A 23,587-nucleotide genomic window follows, 5' to 3' on the forward strand; every position below is an offset into this window, starting at 1 on the left:
CAAAAATGGGCACCCATAGGAATGAATGGGAAAAACTGTAATTCAGAGCGTTTTTTTTTTTTTTTGTCAAAAAAAAATCAATAGATCCAACACAATGCATATCATACATACACACAAATGAAGGGGTGATCCTGTACAACAATCTCATTGTGGCAAACACTCACACTCACACACACACACACACAAAAACACACACAAACACACAGACACACACAAAGAAAGCATTCAATGAGCCAATAACAGAGCGGTTTTTTTTTGGTTTTTTTTATAAAAAGTCACTCACACATATAAAAACAAAGAATTGAATGAGCCAATGACTGAATTTGTATTTTATTTTCTAAAATCACCTGTGCACACGCACACACATGCGCACAAGTGCATGAACACATTATAACTATGATTATTGTTTGTTCTTACCTGTTTTATAGAGTTATAGAGCCTACATGCAGCCCTTTAGTAGAGCCATCTAGTGGCTATTGATATTATTTATTTTTAATTAATTTTTTGTTAATTTTATACCAACATAAGACACCAGATGTCACCAAAGTAATTTATTCTTTTCAGTTTTGTACCAATACATTTTTTTTATATTTTTAAATTTGATGTTTTTTGTTTAAAATAAACAATAAATGATCTACTACTTATTTGTCATATTTGGTCATATTTGTCTAAGCATATTTTGCATTTTTGTATTGTCTCACCTAACACAGATATATATATTTTTTTTAAATTACAGTTTTAACTTGTGATAAAGTCAAAAACTTACATTTATTATAACAGTTTTATAGAGTTCAGCCTATATGCAGCCATTGAGTACTAAAGCCATATTTACTATTGAAATAATTGATATTATTGCTTTTTTTGTAAATTTTATACCAACATAAGACACCAGATGTCACCAAAGTCACCACATTTTTTAAGTTTTAGCTATCTGAATTGAATGAAATGATGTTTTTGACTGAAGTTAAAGAAATATTAAATATAACATAAAAATAAGCATATTTTAAATAGAAAATATGGTATTATTAATTTAAATAAATTCAAAAATACCCCAAAAATAAAAAAAAACACCATAAATGGATAGTTTTTATTTTATCGAAGATAGTGATATAACATTTATTTAAAAAAAATTGTTGGATCACACCTGAGACCTCCGTGCCCACATTTGTCCACAATTACGGAATTAAGGGCTGTAATGTGAATACGGTTTGAGGGTTAAGCTACGATGCTTTTGGGAAACAGACCGTAATATTAAGATCAGTCGTACGATCGTTTTTACGATCAACTTAGGCTTACGATGCTTTTGGGAAACGCAGCCCAGTTCATTTGCACTGTCTTGTATTCTTTATCAGGGCAGACTTCAAACTCTCTCACAGACGTTACACCATGTATCACAATGGACGCGATCTCTCGTTTCATTCAAATACAACTTGCCGTCTTGCGTCTCCATTTTTAATTGTATTGAAAATTAAATCCGAGTTGATTTATTGTTTACAGAGTTTGATAATATTGTTGTGATCATCTTGTCTGAACGATTGTTTTGTACGCTGTACATAATGGATTTATAAACAGGTAAAAAAACATTAATCTCAATTCAATGTCCCCGTAATTATGTATATATATATTATTATAGATATATAAATTATTATCCCTTAAATGTCACTCTTAATAGTCTTGTTTGAACTTGTTCGTTTGTCTTTGGCTCAAAGCTACTTGCTGCGAACTTTTCTTTGCGGAAGCTTCACGTTTATTTCAAGTGATTGATATAAAATAGTTCAACTTAAAACAACATTTTATGCCCAATTATTTCCCAGACGTAGTTTTGGTATTGAGGTCAAAGTTAACTTGCCTTGCGTTCGCTATACAACAGTGGGTAATGGTCACACAAGAGGACTCGGCAGATCCCTATTGCAACGACTTTTTCTGTTCTGCTGACAGGGTGACCATCCTCGATTAAGTTTCCCTCAGGACTTTTGTTAAAGCCAAAATATGACCACACCTCAGAATTGGTTCTCTTAAAAGGCTGAAAAATCTCCCGAGCACGGTCACTGCCTTCCGCAATTCCTTCTTGAATAAAAAAACAACAACATTGCGCGCTGCCCCTGCGTCAGACTGTTGCTGGCTGAACAGGATCTAAAATCGCGATAATCAATCACCGTCAGTACATTTTATCGTGGTTTATAGTGAAACCGGTAATCGTCCCATCCCTATTTCATAGTGATGGTTACTCGAAGTTCAGACGAGACCACTTTGGCAAGTTACTTGAGTTTACTGAACACAATTTATCTTTGGCGGTATGGTTCCTTATGGGGGTTCTTGCTCCATAATTAATGACATACAGATCTTTAGCATTAATTCCCCATAGAACCATCAGCTTGAGTGATGTACGGATTTAAGACAGTTTAGTAATGTCTTTAAGCAACAGTTTTAACGTGTAGACGTAGCAGTGAAATCCAGGACGTCTATACTGTAGCTTGGCTATGAGGATGAGTGTCTCTTAGGGATGATGTCCGTGACGCTAGGACTTAGAAGCCTTGGTAATCTGAAACAAAGAAGACAACAGCCAGAAAATGCACGGAAGTATGCTTGATACCAGGGCTGGACTAAATCACAAAAAATCACAAAAAATCAGCCTGGGCATTTTGGCCCAGACTGGCCCACTATATGATCATAAACACCACCCATCTTTGCACGCCCTTAATTGTATGCATACCAACTCCTATTCCTTAAAACCACGAATGCCATGTAATAAGTGAGTATAGGAACGAGTGAAAATTTGACATTTATTAATTAATACAGTTGAACTATACTCCACAGTGATGAATCCTAAAACAAGCTATAAGCTGCAATGGCATAGCTATACCAGTGTTTCTCACAGGATTTTTGGAAAAACTGTGGTGGGTGGACCTTGGTTCTTCTAGGGGGGTCCGGGGGCATGTCCCCCCGTGAGAAAATTTTGTTCATTTTAATGTTAAATTCATCAATCTGGTGCACTTTGAGAGTTCAAAATTAAAAGCTCCAACCCATATTCAGTGTGCAAATTAAACGAAAAATTCAAACCTCTTTTAGTTACAGTGTCTATTTACATTACACCTACTACATAATAATAGTTATAATATTGATCCAATGACAGTAATAGCCATATTTTGTAAAACAAATGCACTAAAAAATAAAGGAAACTTTCATAATGAATTTTGTACCAATTTCTATACTTGAAAGAGATAAGCACATGATCTTTTATTTTGACGCAAACTGCATCAAGCTTTTATTTTGGCGGAAAACATGGTTTACAAAAGCCTCTCATTACATTTCTAGTGAATTGCGGTAATCGTGTTTATATACTGTCTATGTAATCGTCAACTATGCAATGTGGAAATAATCTGTAACTGGGTTATGGGTTCCTACACTCAATCATGACATAGCTTAAGTGTTTTGAAAGTAGTTCTGCTTACAGCAGGCTCTACACTTTCTCATCTCTCTCCTGATCCTCCTCACTATCATCATCATCACTGGAGCTGATGGAGGGCAGAAAACATATATTTTGACACAATTTAAAGTGTCTGCTTTAAGGGCCTGGTTCACGCTATTTCTCTGCACAATCCTTGCGTTTCTTCTCCATCTCGCAGACTATTTTGACAGATACAACTGACACTGCTGCACGCTCGCTCACTCGTTTAAAGTTGTGATTGGGCCAGCCCAGTGTCAATCAAGAAAAGAACCAATGGGCCGCTGATCTACGTGTTTCATGGGCTGGTCTGTCAGAAAGAAAAAAAAACTAACACTGACTTTTTTTGACCACTGCATTACACAGGCACAAACCCAGCGCCGCCAATTAAGCAAAACAAAACAAAACAAAACGAATGGGCCGCCGATGTACAAATTTGATGGGCCAAAAAAAAAAAAAACAAAAAAAAAAATTATGTATGAGTAGCCTATGAGATGTATCGGCCCAAAAAGCACGTCGGCCCACCGGGCAAATGCCCGGTATGCCCGATGGCCAGTCCAGCCCTGCTTGATACAGTTGGAGGGCGGGAGGGATGCGAGCAGTTTGAGCATGTTTCCTGGGCAGTAGTACCACATATATATATCCTCCCGTTCTAATAGGAGAATGGGAGTGGTTGGAGCGATTTTCGCAGCCTATGTATACGTGGCCTGTCTGAACTAACTAACGCTACGCTCGGTTTTTATGTGTATATGCTTGAGACACATGCTTTGGGAGGGACTTTATCAGTAATATAAAACACACCCCACCAACTAAAAAAAAAAGTGATTTACTATTCCCCAGCTCCCTTGTCTGTTTGGTAGTAACATTTATTTAATTTAACACAATTTATTTGTGTATAAAATCACACAAAATACAGTGCCCTCTAAAATTGGATGACAGAATATTTTTAAAATACTGCATGGCTGAAGTAGTTTCAGGTCGGTTGACCGCATTATATTTCTAAGACCACCTCTGATCCACATACTGTATGCATGATAAAGTGAACAGATTGGTGCCACTCTTATGTTCACCTACATAGGTCAGATAGCCAATCAGACAAAATTGTTTTGGCGCCAGTGCTGTGCCATACAACAATCTTATTGAATCAAGACTAGTTCTTCAAGAGTAAAACTAAACTAAAAAAAGCTGGCTTGGAAGCAGAATTGATTAACCATCAAATCTTCCAATATAGACAGTCAATGAGTCCCTCTAAGAGGACCTCTCAGAACTTGGATCTCCCTCTGAAACCTTGCAGTTTCAGATTACTTTGTTGGTCATTTTTAATATTTAAATAATAATAATAATAATAATAATAATTTTAACATGTTTGACTGCAGTTACACCAGTCTTAGATCAATGCTTTGTCTGTCCACAAAAATGGTCCACCCATAGAATTCATTTTAAACACTACAAGCTGCATCTTCTTTTCTGCAAGATTGTCCCTCTTCCCAAATCTACTGAAAAGCATACAAGTTAGTTAAAGGACATGTTTTGTAGAGGTATTAGGCGGCACTCTTCTTGTCAACAGATGACCCTGCTAGGACTCTTGTCAGTTGATATCCCAGAGTCCGCTGGTGTAGCATCAGACAAGCGGCCACTCCGCAAACGACTCGGGCCAGGTGTAACAGTTTCAACTAATTGCCTCATTAATGATTAAGCACCTCCAGCCTGCTCTAGCACTTCGCTTTGTGGGGAGCAAATTGTTCTGATTGGTTTGATGCTGTCAATTATTGATGAGACAGCAAGCTCAGATACTAGCACCTGGGTTAGAAGCTTCTCAGAGAGCCATATCCTCCATTACACAGCTCTCTTCATTGCCAGTGATAAAAACAAAATTCCCACTTTAATGGTAATATCCTGTCCATGGGTCACATTGAAAAACTCAAGTTTGTAGTCCCAGAGGATGCTAACTGAGATCAGTGTTACATAGATACCTCTGTAGATGAATACATTCTGGACATGGAAACTATTTTGGGGCAGTGAACCCGAGGTTACCCCGTGAGTCAGTCCTAGAGCTCCTCCGGTCCGATTTTAGGCAAAAATCGGGTCTATTGGAGACTTCAAATAGATGTTTTAGGCGCGTTGAAAGATCACCACAGACACAGTACAATCCTCATGGGATAATATCACAGTATAACAAGCAGCTGTACAAAATATGATACACCAGTGTTTTGCCAGTATATCTCTTTTAATTCTTTTTATAACTGTATCCACTGAACGTCCGACTGATTGCAATGTATTCTTCCTTTTGATTCTAAACTGAACTCACGTGGAACTGAGAATTTGGTAAAAGAGAAACATAAATCACTTAATTGTGGAAATTGAAAGATGAAACAATGCAGATGACCTGGGTCTGTGGTGGAGTAATTGTCAATTAAACTCAAGGTTCTATGGGGTGCGGACTGGATTGACTCCATTCCTAGAGCTTCCGAACAAATGTTTTTTTGGGGGTGCGGACTGATGGGGCAGTGAACCCGAGGTCAGTCCTAGAGTTCCTCCTGTCCGACTATAAGGAAAAATCAGGTCCATCGGAGACGTCTAATGGAATTCTTAGGCGCGCCGAATAAACACCACAGACACAGTGTCAGAGTAAAACTATATGCAAAGTAAGATACACCGGTGTTTTGCCAGATGAGTTTATTCTATGTATCATCTTTTAACTACTTTAATTCATTTTACTTTAATTCATTTTATAACTGTATCATTTATCTCTTTTAGTTCCTTTTATAACTGTTTTTATTACCCTTGCTTTTATTTTGTGTTTATTTTCTATGCAAAGCTATTTGAATTGCCATAGTATGATTATGTAAAGCACTGTGAATAACAGTTTTAATTTTCTATTTATGATCATTTTTTATTCCTTTCTATGTAACGCACTTTGAATTGCCATAGTTTATGAAATGTGCTATATAAATAAACTTGCCTTGCCTTGCCTATTCTGAAAGTTTCATATTCAATTTTGGATCTGGGGTTGGTCTGAGATACTTATGGTCATAAAAGAATTAAGGATAAGAAAAGTTCCCTAACCTCAACTCGTTTCTAACTTTGAAGAGATCCATTAAATTTTTTTCAGCAAATCTCTGTGGATAACATGGGTAATTAGTGCTATTGGTTACCTTTGACACTCAGATGTAATAATGCACTTGTTCTGGGATAGAGTAGGCCAGACATAAGCTTCTGAGGTTCTTAAGTGCTATTGCATTTGAAACTTATACCTTCACTGAACAAAATGATGGTCCATTACTGTGCGTTTTCTCAAATCCTAATGAGTGGCCTAACACGATTTTTGGCCACCATAAACATGCTGCTATAGCAAAGGTTGTCAATTGTTGGTAGTTAAATGGTGCTGATGTCGTTCATACAAAATATCAGTGAACACCACACATAAAATCCCAAAGTGCAATTTAGGAAACAATCCAAGGTATAAAACAAAACAGAGAGAAAAAGTAGTGAATGTTTGAGAAATTGCAAAAAAAAAGTTTAAAAAAAATGTAAGTGACACTTAGAGCATAGAGCATAGAGGTATGAGGTATGTTCAAGTAGTAATAAGAACATGGAACATTTGCAATGATAAGGTGTCAAATCATGTTGCTTATTGTGAAGATGTGTGCTATAATTTTTCTTAGCACTAATAGTTGTTTTTGCACAGTAGGGGTGAAATGTGCCAAAAAAATCTCTTTAAACTTAGGGGCTGTTTACACGACACTATTTTCAACAAAAAACTGAGGACTTTATATGAGTTTTGGCCGTTCATTTACACGACAATGGCATTTTGGGTGCCTGAAAACGCAAACTTTTGAAAATGGGTTTCAAAGTGCAAGTTTTTGAAAATGGTGTCCGTGTAAACAACAAAAACGCAAATCTGTGAAAACAGTGACGTCATGCACATGTGAAATACGTGTTCAATCTATAGTGTTTCATCGCCATCTAATGGCCTGACAGTAGAATACAGCATTTTTTGTCGTTTTCACGGGTCCCAGTGAATGGGAATCTTTTGACAATGGCGTCGTCTGTACGCGGAAACCTCCAAGGAAAAAATTCTCAGTTTGTACACAGCCCCTTACATTAAAGTATTGACCTGAGTCATATTTAGAGACTATAATATAATTTCTGGGAATTTGTGTGTGGGTTCTTATTAATTATGTAGTAGTAAGTAACAGATCCGCACACCGAATAAGCTCCCATATAAAAAAAATTATTAGTAACGTTTCGGGCCTCACATGGCCCTTCCTCAGACTAACAGGAAGTGTACAAAACAGTTGACTTTTAAAGTCTGTATCACGTGACCACACCATCACACAGATTGGATACATCCATCGACATACATTGATATTTACATATTTATACATTGTGTCCAAGAAACATAGAGAATCAAAAAACATTATTCAAAAAAACATATTAAGGTAAAAGTCAGATGGACATTTCTATTTAGTTTTTTAGACAATTTAGACAATTTTCAAACTTGATCAGAGAAGTAAAAAAACATCTGTTATAATCTCAGCATTTCATTATTTTTATACAGAGGCAACAAGCTATTCAAAGAGACTATACCTATAAACAAAAAAAGAAAAGACTATAGAGAAACCAGCAAAGTAGAGAATCAAAACAAAAGATTTCTTCAGATCTCGGGTGTCGCGATGGGGTCAAAAATGTCACCCAGCTTTGCTTCGTTATTTGTTGGACTGTTTGAACAGGAAATTATCTACAACGCTCAAGTGAATCCTTACCTGGACCACATATCAGTCTGGAGGAGGTACCTCGACGATATATTTTTCTTGTGGACAGGATCTGAAAAACTGTTAGAAGAATTTTTTTCCTTTGTCAATTCCAAGAATGAACATTTGAAATTCACTATTGCATCGGATAAAGAAAAAATGAACTTTCTGGACATTTTGATTGTTAAGGAGAATAACAGGTTGAAAACTGATCTCTATCGAAAACCCACAGACAGAAATTCCATTTTACATGGTGAGTCATACCATCCTATTCACCTTAAAAGAAATTTACCTATCTCTCAATTTAATAGGATCAGACGAATCTGTAGTTCTGATGATGATTTTATGCGTCAGGGATCGATTTTGAAAAAACGTTTTACAGAAAGGGGATATAAGGAATCCTGGATAGACGAGGCATCAACACGTTTTGAAAATGTATCACAATCAGACTGTTTAAAAAAGAAAAAGATCAGGAGGGATGAGAATAGAATAGTTTGTGCCATTCAGTACTCACCGGTAGCTAAAGCTATAGAGGGTACCATTAAACAACATTGGCACATTCTTAATACAGATCCAGCATTACAATCCTGTTTTCAATATCCTCCTCGAGTGGTATTTAAAAAAACAGCTAATCTACGTAATAGACTAGTACGAGCTGATGTACCTTCTTTGATTACACCTCATTTCTTAAACGATCTACCTACAGGTAACTACCCTTGTGGAAGATGCCAACAATGCCATTTTACTTATAAAACTAATACATTCAACCATCCGCATAATGGCAATAAATACAAGATAAAAGAGATAATCACATGCTCTACTATGAATGTATTTTATATGTTTACATGCCCTTGTGGACTGTCATACATAGGCAAGACCACTAGAGCATTAAAAACTAGAATCTCAGAACATCGTAGTGCGATTAGAAATGGTGTGACATCTAGCCCTGTGGCTGTACACTTCATGAAGGTAAAACACAATATATCTAGTTTAAAATATGTGGGAATTGAGAATATCAAATGTCCTCGCAGGGGTGGCAATGTGGATAATTTACTTTTAAAAAGGGAACTTTTCTGGATTTACACATTAAACACTTTAGCTCCCAGAGGCCTCAATGAGGATTTTGATATCAGACCTTTTCTAAATTAATGGATGATTTGAATAACAATATGGTTGTTTGATTCTCTACTTTGCTGGTTTCTCTATAGTCTTTTCTTTTTTTGTTTATAGGTATAGTCTCTTTGAATAGCTTGTTGCCTCTGTATAAAAATAATGAAATGCTGAGTTTATAACAGATGCTTTTTTACTTGTCTGATCAAGTTTGAAAATTGTCTAAATTGTCTAAAAAACTAAATAGAAATGTCCATCTGACTTTTACCTTATTATGGTTTTTTGAATAATGTTTTTTGATTCTCTATGTTTCTTGGACACAATGTATAAATATATGATGTTTTATTAACAAAGTTCGGGAGGAGCAGGTTCAGATAATTAACCAAATTATGCACAGCTGGAGATTAATCAGTAATCAACTCAATGACAGAGTATAAATTCACAGCAGACCTATCTCTGTTCATTGAAAGTTTGTCAGCATCCCTCCTCCACCCCATCTCCTCACTTCCAGTTCCATCTACACTTACCACCTGGGGGGAGTACTCTGGGTTCGGGCCTAACTCCGAGCTCGGAGCCCTCCCCCCGGACAGCACGCCAAATACGCATAAACTTATTGTACTAATTATATGTAGATGTGAACTCGTGAAGTAAATATCAATGTATGTCGATGGATGTATCCAATCTGTGTGATGGTGTGGTCACGTGATACAGACTTTAAAAGTCAACTGTTTTGTACACTTCCTGTTAGTCTGAGGAAGGGCCATGTGAGGCCCGAAACGTTACTAATAAAATTTTTTATATGGGAGCTTATTCGGTGTGCGGATCTGTTACTTACTACTACATGGATTATACTTGTGATCCAGCACCCGTAATGAAAATAAGATGTGCGTGATTTACTCCTGTGGTTCTTATTAATTAGGCATTAACAAGCACATACTGTAGCAACGTGCTGGAAGCCACTCTGAACTCTTTAGCAACACCCTGACAACCACCCCTTACACCATTGCATTGTGCTACCACTTATACACCGACAAACTCCACTCTGTCAGGCATTGGTTGCAGCAGGAGCAAGAAAGCACTGAGGCAGGATCTATTTGTTCCCTTTCAAAAGCTACAATCGGTGCTGCGCTGCTTAGCGCATTGGGAACGTCTTTAATCGTGACCCGCTGTGAATATAGTGTGTAAACACGTCGATGGAATCGACCGGAAGTAATATAGCCTTGGTCGGTGACATCATCGGCGCGCACCCGCGACACGAGGCTATAATTAGATGAGCCGCAGGTGCATTGTCAGGTTTTTTGTCTTCAGACCTCTCTGTGTTTGGTTTGCAAGCATTTATCTAAAAAGAGTTTAGAAAAAGTAAAAAAGAGAAATGAGTCAACAGAATAAGCGCTGTGTTCCTCCATGTTCTTGTCCCATGTCAGAACTGGATACACACACTTACTGTTTTGTCTGTTTGGGGGAAGAGTATGCGGCTCTTGCGTTGGAGCAGGGCGAGTGCGAGCATTGCGAGTTGCTTACAGTCAAAATGCTGCGCGCTCGCCTTAGCTACTTCCAGACCGCACCCACATTGCCATCATGGGGCTCTCGCATGGATCTGGCTGACGGGCAAGAGACGGGTCTGTCCCTTTCGCTTGCTTTGTCACCAGATCCACGTGCTCCCTCGCATGATCCCGAAGCGCACCCGGTTCTTCGGTTCATGCGGGGGATGACGAAATATCTCTTGGGTCTGCGGACTATGAGCAGCCAGCCTCTGAGCGTTCCTCTCGCCAAGATAAATCTGTCGAGGAATTGCTCGAGGTGGTTACTCGAGCAGTGGCCAGGTTACAGCTTGACTGGCCACGCAATCAAGAGATACCCAAACAGTCTAAGCTAGAGGATAGGTTTCTGTCCGGTGGCAGGGGGAGGGACCAAAACACCAGTCTCTCCCCTTCTTCAAGGACCTCCATGACGAACTATCAAAGGCATGGAGTAAACCATATACTTCCTGTGTCTTTGTGCCCTTGACGTCGACTTTTTTGACTATCGTGGGCGCGAAGTCGCGGGGGGTTTCGGAGATACCTCAGGTTGAAGAGACGCTCGCGAGCTATCTCTTGCCCAAATCGGCACCTTCGATTAAGAAACCTACCCTCCCCACGAAGCCATGTAGAACAACATCAGCGCTCGTGGGTAAAGTTTATCAAGCTGCGGGTCAGGCTATGCACACTATGGCAGTGTTACAGGCGTACCAGGCTTATCTGTTGAAGGACTTGAGTGTTGGCAGTACCATCGACGAGGAAGCCTTCACCGAACTGCGTAGAGCCACAGATCTGTCTCTCCGTGCTACCAAACAGACAGCCCGTGCAATCGGCCGTTCTATGTCAGCACTGGTTTGCTCGGAGAGGCATCTGTGGCTGAATCTGACAGGAATCAAGGATAAGGATAGAGTTTTCTTGTTAGATTCCCCAGTCTCACCCTCTGGCCTTCAAAAGGAAGTGTTAAAGTTGATACCACTATCAGGGAGTCTGGCAGCGTGGAAACTTCTGCCAGGCATTTCTGCTTGGGTATTAAGCACAGTGCAAATAGAATACAGAATCCAATTTATTCGTCGTCCTCCGCGTTTCAACGGCGTGGTCTCCACTTCCGTGAGACTGGAGCTGATTCATGTACTGTCACAAGAGCTACAAACTCTTCTGAGCAAAGAGGCCATAGAACATGTTCCTCTTTCAGAGAGGGAGTCGGGCTATTACAGCAGATACTTCCTGGTCCCCAAGAAGGACGGGGGTTGCGTCCAATCTTAGATCTTCAAGGCTTAAACCATACAGTCAAAGCACTCAAGTTCAAGATGTTAACCGTCAAGATGGTCGTGTCGCAAATTCAACATCACGATTGGTTCGTCACGATCAATCTGAAGGACACATATTTTCACAGACAAATATTGCCACAACACAGGAAGTTCCTGAGGTTCGCTTTCGGGGGCGAAGCATACCAGTTTCGGGTTCTTCCATTCGGCCTAGCCTTATCACCCCGCACATACACAAAATGCATGAATGCAGCACTGGCTCCATTACGACTCCAGGGCATTCGCACTTTAAATTATATTGACGATTGGTTAATACTAGCACAATCGCAAGAGATGGTGCTTCAACACAAAGACATCGTGTTAGCTCATCTAGTTTCTCTAGGGTTGAGACTCAACACCAAGAAAAGTGTTCTTTCTCCTGCCCAGAGAACGACTTATCTCTTATCTCGACTTATTCGATCACGATGCGGGCACAACTGTCAGGTCAATGTCAGGCTAGGCCAAGATCGCACTGTTCGTCAGTACCAAAATATGTTAGGTTTCATGGCTTCAGCATCCACAGTGATTCCTTTGGGGCTGTTGCACATGAAACCATTTCAGTTGGCTAAAAGCCAGGGGATTTCATCCAAGGGCCAATCCTCAAAGGCAAATAAAAGTGACGCGCCGCGGGCTTCGTACACTATCTCTGTGGCTCAGACTCCGGTTCCTTGCCTTGGGTCCCACTCTAGGGGCGCCTTGTCGTCGCAGATTGTTAATGACAGATGCCTCCCTGATGGGCTGGGAGCGGTCTTAAGTGGTCGTTCAGCTCAAGGGGAATGGGAGGGTCATCAGCTCGGTCACCAGGGAGGTCTGCGCTCATGCAATCTGAACAGAATAGCGAGGCAGATTTTTCTCTGGGCCCAGGAAAAGTTCCTGTCACTCAGGGCAGCCTACATTGCCCTGGGTCTGGATGCGATGGCGCACACATGGCCCAAAATGCGTCTGTATGCGTTTCCTTCAGTGGCTCTGCTCCCGGGAGTTCTAGCCAGAGTTCGCCAGCAAGGGTCTTGCCTCTTACTGATAGCGCTGCGTTGGCCGAACAGAGTATGGTTCTCGGAGATAATATCTCTCCTCGACGGCTCGCCATGGGCGATTCCGAAGAGGAAGGACCTTCTGTCCCAGGCGGAGGGCACGATATTCCATCCCAGGCCCGACCTTTGGAACCTTCATGTTTGGCCCCTGATGGGTACCAACTGAGGGGCCCTGGGCTTTCACCTGCCGTTATTGAGACCATTTTAAGTGCTAGGGCTTCCTCCACTAGAAAGAGTTATGCCAAAAAATGGGGTGTTTTTGAAAGGTGGTGTGTTGTACATAATGCAGATCTGGTCAACTGCCAGATTGCTTCAGTTCTGAATTTCCTGCAAGAAAAATGATCAACAGGCACATGCCCCGCCACTCTCAAGGTTTATGTGGCCACTCTGTCGGCTTGCCACGCTTTGGTTGACGGGGTGCCACTCGGGGAGACATCCTCTGCTCGCTCGCTTCATTTGTGGGGCCAGACGACTGAGGCCTCCGTAAGAACCAAGATCCCTTCATGGGACTTAGCAATAGTACTCGAGGGTCTGGTTGAGACCCCCTTTGAACCTCTAGAGTCAGCGTCTGACAAACTTCTGACCCTAAAGATGGTTTTTCTTATGGCTATAACCTCTCTAAAAAGAATTGGGATATGCAGGCTCTGTCAATATCGCCATCCTGCTTAGACTTTGCCCCAGTAATGGTGAAAGTGATTTTGCATCCTCATCCTGATTACCTGCCTAAGGTACCTTTCTCAGCTGTACATCCGGTCACTCTAGAGTGAGGCCTTCTGCCCTCCACCGTTCACAACGCCGGAGCAGGAGAGATCTCACAGATTATGTCCAGTTCGTGCTCTTCAGACCCACGTCCACCGCACTAGCCAGTGGCGTAAGTCAGAGCAACTATTTGTTTGTTATGGGGGCAGCAACAGAAGCGCTGCCGCCACCAAACAGACCATGTCACATTGGGTCAGGGATGCTATTGCTCTTGCCTATGAGGCGCGCGGTCAAGCTTCACCAACGGGTCTAAGGGCTCACTCCACCAGAGGGGTCGCCTCCTCTGCTGCCTTGGCAAGAGGTGCCCCCTTGCAGTTTGTTTGTGATGCGGCAGGCTGGTCCTCTCCACACACATTCATAAGATTTTATAGTTTGGATGTTCATGCCACTCCGGGCTCTCACGTCCTTCAGTCGACATCACAAGCTGATGTCTAGGGCTTTCCTGCATTCTTGTGAGCACACCTACACAACCGTAAGGAGTCCAGACACCTTCAAGCACGGCGGCGTGGGCATTCTCGTTCCCAATGCGCTAAGCAGGGCAGCATCGATTGTAGCTTTTGAAAGGGAACGTTCCGGGTTACTTGACTGTAACCCTGTTCCCTGAAAAAGCGGAACAAGATGCTGCGCTGCATTGCCGTGCTGATGATGTCCCAGGACTGCTCTTCAGACAAAATATCCTGACGATGCACCTGCGGCTCATCTAATTATAGCCTTGTGCTATAACCCAGCGGTGATCAGAAGGGTGCGCGCCGATGACGTCACCGACCGAGGCTATATTACTTCCGGTCGATTCCATCGACATGTTTACACACTATATTCACAGCGGGTCACGATTAAAGAAGTTCCCAATGCGCAAATCAGCGCAGCATCTCGTTCTGCTTTTTCGGGGAACAGGGTTACAGTCAATTAACCCGGAACGATCTATTTGCAGAAAAAGTATTTATTTACAAGATCAAATAAAAACGAATACATGTAGGGGTAGAAGCTCTGAAGCATTAGGAACACACAAACCAACATAGTGTTAGACATAAGAACAGAAAAAAAAAAAGAAAAAAAAACTAAGCAGGGAGTATATGGGTAAAAGAGGAACCGAATGAGACACATCTGGGGTGTATTCCAGAAAGCAAGGTTCCCTTTCAGTCGTTCACGTTTTACGAAGTCAACATCGACTGAATGGGATCACGCTTAGGGAGCCTGTGATCTTCGAGTACTATTTAAAAATGAGCCAATGTAATTGGCGTCACACACTCCGCCCCCGCGGCGTGGCATAAATATGGAAGTGGATGCACGCAATAGTTGCTTTTTGCTTCGGAGCCGATCGTCTTTGATGTCTCTGAAGAGTATTGTTGTATTGCGAGTGTGTCGGTGTTCTTCTAGAAAGACTCTTCCGGTGCTGGTGCTTTCTACAGCGCAGTGCAGTGGTGATCGCAAGCTTTGAGCTCTCAACTGCTGTTTTAAAGGTCCAATATGTAAGAATTTTTTAATAAAATATCCAGAAATCACTTGCACAGTGTGATATATTTCCTGCAGTTGTGTACTTACAATATCCCAAAAGTTCCCAAAGATTTTTAATTTCAGAGAAATTCCAATTTTAAATAATTGTCCGTCCCGGAAAACCTGTTCACTTGTCGCCTGTCACTGACGTAATATCCGCGTTATCCCTGGTTTCCGCTCAAGTACTGCCATAGTATCCATGACAACAGACGTGGACAACTGTGCATAATGAGTGTAGTGCGTAACCTCTGGCTGCACGCTGTTGTTGTTTCGTTCAAACATTATGGACCATGGCAAGCAGACTTTGGGAAAAAAGGAGAACTAAAACGAGGATCAATATCAGCGACTAACTTGGACTTGACAGCGCTTCACGAGTCACAACTTCACAGAGACGCAGCTCTTTTATTAGACAGGTGAGCAAATGTACATAAAACTAATCAATGTTTTATAGCTCAACATGATGAAATGTTAGAATATGATCACTAATGTTGATCTAGCTCACTGCTAGTCTCATACAGACAAACTAACACATAGAATAACATTATAACTTGAACACACTCAAATGCAGTTTAGTGTGATAGTGTAGAGCAAGTGAAACAGCGCTGCGTTACCTCACAAGTTTAATTCGTCTAATACACGTCCAGGCTTGGGAGGGTTACTTTAAAAAATGTATTCCGTTACAGTTACAAATTACTTCATAAAAAAAGTATTCAGTAACGTAATCCAAGTACTATAATATGAAAGTAATGTAACTGATTACTTTTGGATTACTTCAAGGTCACGTATATAAATAAAGTCAAGCAAGAAGAAATATTATTTAATAAAAAAAATAAAAAAAAAATATTAAGAATTTGGTCCAGTGTACAATTTTTGCAAAATATACAAACATGCCTGAATATATATTTATGTAAAGGGCTATACAGACATCTAGTGGCTAATGTATGGTTTTACAGATTATTTTGTTTTATTTTTAACAAATTTTTAACTAAAAAATAAAAACACAACATTTAAAATTTTTACACAATCTACATTTTAGTTTATTTTAAAATAGGCCTACATGTTGACTAAAGCCGTGATCTTTTTTAATTTGCCTGACTGGACGTGGGGCGTTGGCAGTGGGAGTTCCCCTACGTTACCTAGACAGCGAATATCCCGTTAAGTGAGAAGAGATTAAGAAAGGACATTTTGGGTACTAAAAAAGCTACTCTCCTAATTTCTACAAAATAGCAGCGGAATTTACATGAATTAAAAGCGATTTTACCCGCAGGCAGCATCGTTTCTACTAGGGCTGGGAATCACTGGGTACTTCACGATACGATACGATACGATACGCGATACATGGTTCACGATACCGATAATATCACGATATGGCGATACTGCGATAATCGATATATTATCAGTAATAACTCACAATATATCATGTTTTAAGAAATAATTTTTTTTTTTTTTTTATTAGGAAAATGAATCTCCATTTATTTTTTTGGATGAAACACAATAACAAAAACAACTTGTGTCTTATCAGTTGCAACAAAACAGTCACAGACACTATTTTTGTTTTGCTCGCAGATGATTTTTTTCACTCGGGAGAAATCGAGTGGAATCGATGATGCTCGCATGGTCGCGGCTCTCAGCGTGTGAGAGGAATTACGAGCCGAGCCGATCGAGCACGTTACGAGCACCTCCCGACCTCCCGAAATTTTTTAAACATGTTTAACAAATTCGGGGAGTCGGCCCGATTTTCACCAGCTGTCCCCTATTGCCCTAATCATACACAACCACGTCGATGGGGCTATACCTCAGTGGCAGCAACCATACAGCGTGCGCATACACGGTCACACACATAGCCTACACACACACACACACACACACACACACACACACACACACACACACTTCTCTTTCTCTCTCTCTCTCTCTCTCTCTCTTTCTCTCTCTCTCTCTCTCTCTCTCTCTCTCTCTCTCTCTCTCTCTCTCTCTCTCTCTCTCTCTCTCTCTCTCTCTCTCTCTCTCTCAAGTTTTTATGTTGAAAGGAATGGCTACTGTTCTCTGCTTTTCAACAAATCATTTGCACACATTTATGTCATTTTTCTATCTGAAGCTTTGCCTGCATGCAACATGACGGTCTCTGTGTTTAGCGCGAAAGCCCACGTGATTGCTGCCGGCTCGGGATAAAATTCGTGCAGGACAGTCATGCCGTGTACCAGCTGACTCGCAACGTGTGCAATATCACGACCTCCCGAGTGTCCGAACTCGCACCGTGTACGCCCGCCCTAACGGCTTTTAAGATCGATACTTGACAAGAGCGCATCGAGAATCGATCGCGGGAGAAAATATCGCGAGATATCGCCATATCGATATTTTGGCGCACCCCTAGTTTCTACTAGCAGCAGTGATTCAATCTGCGTCTGAGGAGATTGTAGAAAGCTGTTATTTGCACATGCACCAGCAGGTGGCACACGTGAGTCATTACTGTCAACAGAACCAGGAACTACTGTATAATCAAGCAGCGTTTAATATAGTGTTATTATGCCAAAATACTTATTTATTTAGTTTTAAATAAAACCATTGTAATCCTGAAAGTATTCCCCCTTTTTTCAAAATGTAACTATAATCTGATTACTACGTTTTTTGACGTAACTGTAACGAATTACAGTTAATGGATTTTTGTATCCTGATTACATAACGCTGTTACATGTATTCCGTTACTCCCCAACCCTGTACACGTCTAATACACTGACCTGTGTGAGCACTAATACAGCACTTGCGTTTGGTGGAATGAAATCTCCATTCTTTTATATCCATTGGACTCGCGTGTGGCGCTGATATCATGATAAAAACATCAGTGTATTCACTCATCCATAAACATTATTAGATCCATCGGCTTGACGACAAGTTCCATAATTCCGCAGGAAATTTTGCGTCATCAACTTACGCCTTTGTTATTGTAAGAGGTTAGCGACCCCTAGCGGCGAAAAAATTACATATTGTACCTTTAACAGCAAACGAATTTCTATTTTGTGTGTGTGTGTTGACGGCTGGTTGAGGGCGGAAAAGTGAGTGCTTCACTGTTTCAGTTCACTGAAATAAGTGTTGCCGCGGTAATTCCCTGTGTGCTCCGGCACTGGTAACGGGTCCCATTTTCTAAAAGAGCAACACGGGTGCGTTTGCATCTTTTTCAAGATGCCATTCCATCCGTGCGTTTCTGGGTGCGGTAGGGCTCTGCCCCCCTCTGACGGTCACGAGAGTTGCATCACATGTCTGGGCTTAATGGCTATTTACATACTTAGTGCATATCGCCACCTATTTGGTGGTTGTGCAATAATTTTTCTGTGCAATAATTCACTTATCTGTGAACAAGAACTAACCTATATTATTTGTTTGATTCTAATTATATAATACAAATAAAGACTGATTAAAATTAGACCTAACAGTATGTGCTTGCAAACATGGCTGTAAAAGTTGGTTAACTTACCGTCACATATACACTGAACTCTCGGGTTGACTAACCTAAACGTTGCTTACTCATCTTATCTTCAATCTTTAATACTTTTTTATTACTTATTACTACAAGAATTATATAGTTTGTTTGATGCTAATTATAAAAAAAAAAAACAGCCTGTGCTTGCAAAGATAATATGGCTGTATAAGTTCGTTTCATGTTTAGCCTTTTTGCTTCCACATTTCTTGCAATGTAAGATGTATCAATACATCTTAGTATAGAAATACATTATATAGAAAACTTTTGAGTGCAGAGCTACAATGTGTAAGATGAGGATACAATAAATTCAATAAATTAAAGATTGAGAATAAAATAAACAAATTAGAGTAAAATAAACATTGTTTTATGTTCTAATAGTGCTTTATAGTCTGTACACAACTGTTTTCAACATTGATAACTTCTTCTTTTTCTTTCGGCTGCTCCCATTAGGGGTCGCCACAGCGGATCATCCGTCTCCATACCACCCTGTCCTCTACATCTGCCTCTTTTACACCAACTACCTGCATGTCTTCCCTCACCACATCCATGAACCTCCTCCTTGGTCTTCCTCTTTTCCTCCTTCCTGGTGGCTCCATCCTCAGCATTCTCCTACCAATATAATTCATGTCACTCCTCTGCACATGTCCAAACCATCTCAATCTTTTAGCTTTTAACATGCGCTGTCCCTCTAATAAACTCATTTCTAATATTGTCCATCCTCGTCACTCCCAATGAAAACCTTAACATCTTCAGCTCTGCTACCTTCAGCTCCGCCTCCTGCCTTTTACTCAATGCCACTGTCTCTAATCCATACAACATCGCAGGTCTCACCACAGTCCTATAAACTTTTCCTTTCATTTTTGCAGATACTCTACTATCACAAATCACTCCTGTCACTCTTCTCCACCCACTCCACCCTGCCTGCACTCTTTTCTTCACTTCCCTAACAAACTCTCCATTACTTTGCACTGTTGACCCCAGGTACCTGAACTCCTCCACCTTCTTCACCTCTTCTCCCTGTAACCGCACCACTCCACTGCCCTCCCTCTCATTTACGCACATGTACTCTGTCTTACTCCTACTGACTTTCATTCCCCTCCTCTCCAGCACGTACCTCCACCTCTCCAGGCTCTTCTCAACCTGCTCACTACTCTCACCACAAATCACAATATCATCCGCAAACATCATAGTCCAGGGAGACTCCTGTCTGACCTCGTCCGTCAACCTGTCCATCACCACTGCAAACAGGAAAGGGCTCAGGGCCGATCCTTGATGCAGTCCAACCTTCACCTTGAACCAGTCTGTCGTTCCTACTGCACACTTCACTGCAGTCACACTGTCCTCATACATTTCCTGCACCACCCTCACATACTTCTCTGACACACCTGACTTCCTCATACAATACCACAACTCCTCTCTTGGCACTCTGTCGTACGCTTTCTCTAAATCCACAAATACACAATGCAGCTCCTTCTGTCCTTCTCTATACTTTTCCATCAACGTTCTCAAAGCAAATAAGGCATCTGTGGTGCTCTTCCTCGGCATGAAACCATACTGTTGCTCACAGATGGTCACCTCTTCTCTCAGCCTGGCTTCCACTACTCTTTCCCATAACTTCATGGTGTGACTGATCAACTTAATTCCCCTGTAGTTACTGCAGTTCTGCACATCTCCCTTATGCTTAAAGATTGGTACCAGCACACTCCTTCTCCATTCCTCAGGCATCCTCTCACCTTCCAAAATCTTGTTAAACAATCTGGTTAAAAACTCCATTGCCATCTCTTCTAAACATCTCCATGCTTCTACCGGTATGTCATCTGGTCCAACCGACTTTCCACTCTTCATCCTCTTAATCACTGCTCTCACTTCCTCCTTACTAATCCTATCCACTTCCTGCTTTACTAACACCACATCATCCAACCTTCTCTCTCTCTCATTTTCCTCGTTCATCAGTTGCTCAAAATACTCCCTCCATCTTCTCAACAAACTCTCCTCACTAGTCAACACATTTCCATCTCCATCCTTTATTGCTCTAACTTGCAACACATCCTTCCCAGCTCGATCTCTCTGCCTGGCCAATCGGTACAAATCCTTTTCTCCCTCCTTAGTGTTCAACCTCTCATACAGCTCCTCGTATGCCTTTTCCTTGGCTTTCGCCACATCCCTCTTTACCTGTTGCCGCATCTCCTTGTACTCCTGCCTACTTTTCTCATCACCCTGTCGATCCCACTTCTGTTTTGCTAACCTCTTTCCCCTTATGCTCCCCTGCACTTCCTCATTCCACCACCACGTCTCCTTGTCTTCCTTTCTATTTCCGGATGTCACACCAAGTACCTTTCTAGCTGCCTCCCTCATCACTCCTGCGGTAGTTTCCCAATCATTCAGCACCTCTTCACCACCACCGAGCCTCTGTCTGACCTCTTCCCTGAACCTCACACTACAGTCTTCCTCTTTCAGTTTCCACCATCTTATTCTTCTTTCAGTCCTTACTCTCCTCCTCTTCTTCTTCGCCTCCAAAACCATCCTACAGACCACCATCCGATGCTGTCTAGCTACACTGTCCTTTTCAACATTGATAACAATAATAATAAATGTTTCTTGAGCAGAAAATCAGCATATTATAATGATTTCTGAAGGATCATGTGACACAAGACTGGAGTAATGATGCTGAAAACACAGGAATAAATTGCATTTTAAAATATAAAACAGTTATTTTAAATTGTAAAAATATTTCACAATATTACTGTTTTTACTGTATTTTGGGTCAAATAAATGCAGCCATACGAGCAGAAGAGACTTCTTTAAAAACATTAAAAAATCTTACTGATCTAAAACTTTTGAACTGTAGTGTATAATTCCCTTTATAAAACCCAGTTAGCAGAAGATTGTGCGTACATGCCTCTCCACCCCATCTCCTCCCCAAAATAACCATATATAGAGCTTACAACGCCTTGTTTTACTATGCATTACGTCATCTGCATATAATTTCCATGCATATTCCCATCCACGTGATACCATGTTTAACGGTACAAGACATTAGGAAAATATTAGATACGGATGTGCCGATACATTACATTGCTAAAAATCATTTAGTAGCCTATCCTTGCCTTGTTTTTGAATAAAAAAAAATTTAAAAAAAAATTTAAATCTCAATATTTTCCACTGGCCCAAATAGTATTAATTGCTTTTTATTTTTTATGGAAACAGATAGGCCTTATTGTGCATTATTGATCATTATTTGCGCAAAAAAAAAAAATTCTCAGACTATGAGTTCTGCTATTATCATGCGCTAAGCAATCATCACTGTAGTTAAAACATTTAAACACTATGCCACAGGAAAGTGTTAAAAAGCATCCGATCCACTAAAAATATTTCTATTTAATAGAATATAAAAAAAAAATTACTTCTTGACAGTGATTTCATATAATTTAAGGGCTTTAATAAATGAGGCCCCAGGTAAGTCCCATAACCTGCTTTCTGGGATACCCCATGTCACATATTAGCAAGTTGCATGAGCTACAGACTAAAAAAAAAACATACAGGTGAAACATTCTTCACTTTTTTTTTCCATTTGTAAAATAATAGATTTGTTATCTATATAGCTCGATTTATAGTGTGCCAGAGAAAGTTGCCATGACACTTTGACACATGGGTATCTTGACACTTTGGTCACATATTTTAGGGTATTTTTGTTTTGCAGATTTGCAGGCACTCCACATTATTGTCATTTTATTGGGTCTTAAGATATACCACACACATCACCAAAATGACTGTAAAAGACATTTTGATTGTGTTGCTTGGCATACACACCCACATTCAGCGAGAGAGACAGGCAGCAGTAGCACACGGTTCTCAGCGGACGCTGATGTATTAGACGCATATGGCAGACAGTGATTATTATACTGTGGGGCTGTTTAAACGAGACAGGGGATATTAACAAACTGGTGTGTGTGTGTGTGTGTGTGTGTGTGTGTGTGTGTGTGTGTGTTTGTTTTTGTGGTTTACGAGGACTTTTGACCTGAATACGCACCAGCACTATGGGGACATTTGGGTTTATGAGGACAGAGGCCATGTCCTCATAAATCCGACAGCGTAGATGTCATTTACTACGTTCCAGAAGCTCCCTCTCAAAGTTTGGCGCCATGTCCTTACATACCACAAAACCCTGAAATTATACCATACACAGTGTATCCCTGATTTCGAGAGTGCGCTCGCGGAGCCAGGTCTTGGTATTGCACCCGCGTCATCAAAAATTTGCATTTTTTACACAAGTGTATGCTTTGGGGCCTGTGATTGGACAGATCGGTACCGGTAGGCGGGAAATCACGAAAACAAAATGGCGCCAGTGGGCGGAGCTTCAATTGGCTTTAGTGATTGGTCAGATATGTACCGGTAGGCGGGAAATCGTGAAGATAAGATGGCGCCAGTGGGCGGAGCTTCAATCAACGCTGCTTGACTGCATACCATACTGCATACACGTGAGTTAATACAAAATACCAAGTAATTATTATAATTCTCAATAATTTATCGGTTGTGAATTAAATATGTGATGCATAGTGATCATGCAATGAAACGCATTCCTTAAATATAATATAATAAAGTATCAAAATATCTTGAAAGCATATAACAAGTACAGACTATTATCTCATTAGCTTATAATTATAAGTATAAACACACAGTTTACTCATAGGCGTA

At 40.7% G+C, this 23,587-nt stretch overlaps 1 protein-coding gene and 1 long non-coding RNA gene across 2 annotated transcripts in view; both read left to right on the forward strand.

Moving 5' to 3' along the window:
- mafa (MAF bZIP transcription factor a) overlaps positions 1 to 23,587 on the forward strand; it is a 170,681-nt gene that overhangs the window by 112,486 nt on the left and 34,608 nt on the right. The window lies entirely within an intron of this gene.
- LOC309507172 lies at positions 1,324 to 2,153 on the forward strand. Its single transcript, XR_014209067.1, has 3 exons — positions 1,324 to 1,599; positions 1,634 to 1,879; positions 1,983 to 2,153. It is a non-coding gene; the product is annotated as an uncharacterized lncRNA (long non-coding RNA).

This window comes from Leuciscus leuciscus (genome assembly GCF_965113295.1).
Source record: "Leuciscus leuciscus genome assembly, chromosome: 10".
Taxonomy (NCBI): domain Eukaryota; kingdom Metazoa; phylum Chordata; class Actinopteri; order Cypriniformes; family Leuciscidae; genus Leuciscus; species Leuciscus leuciscus.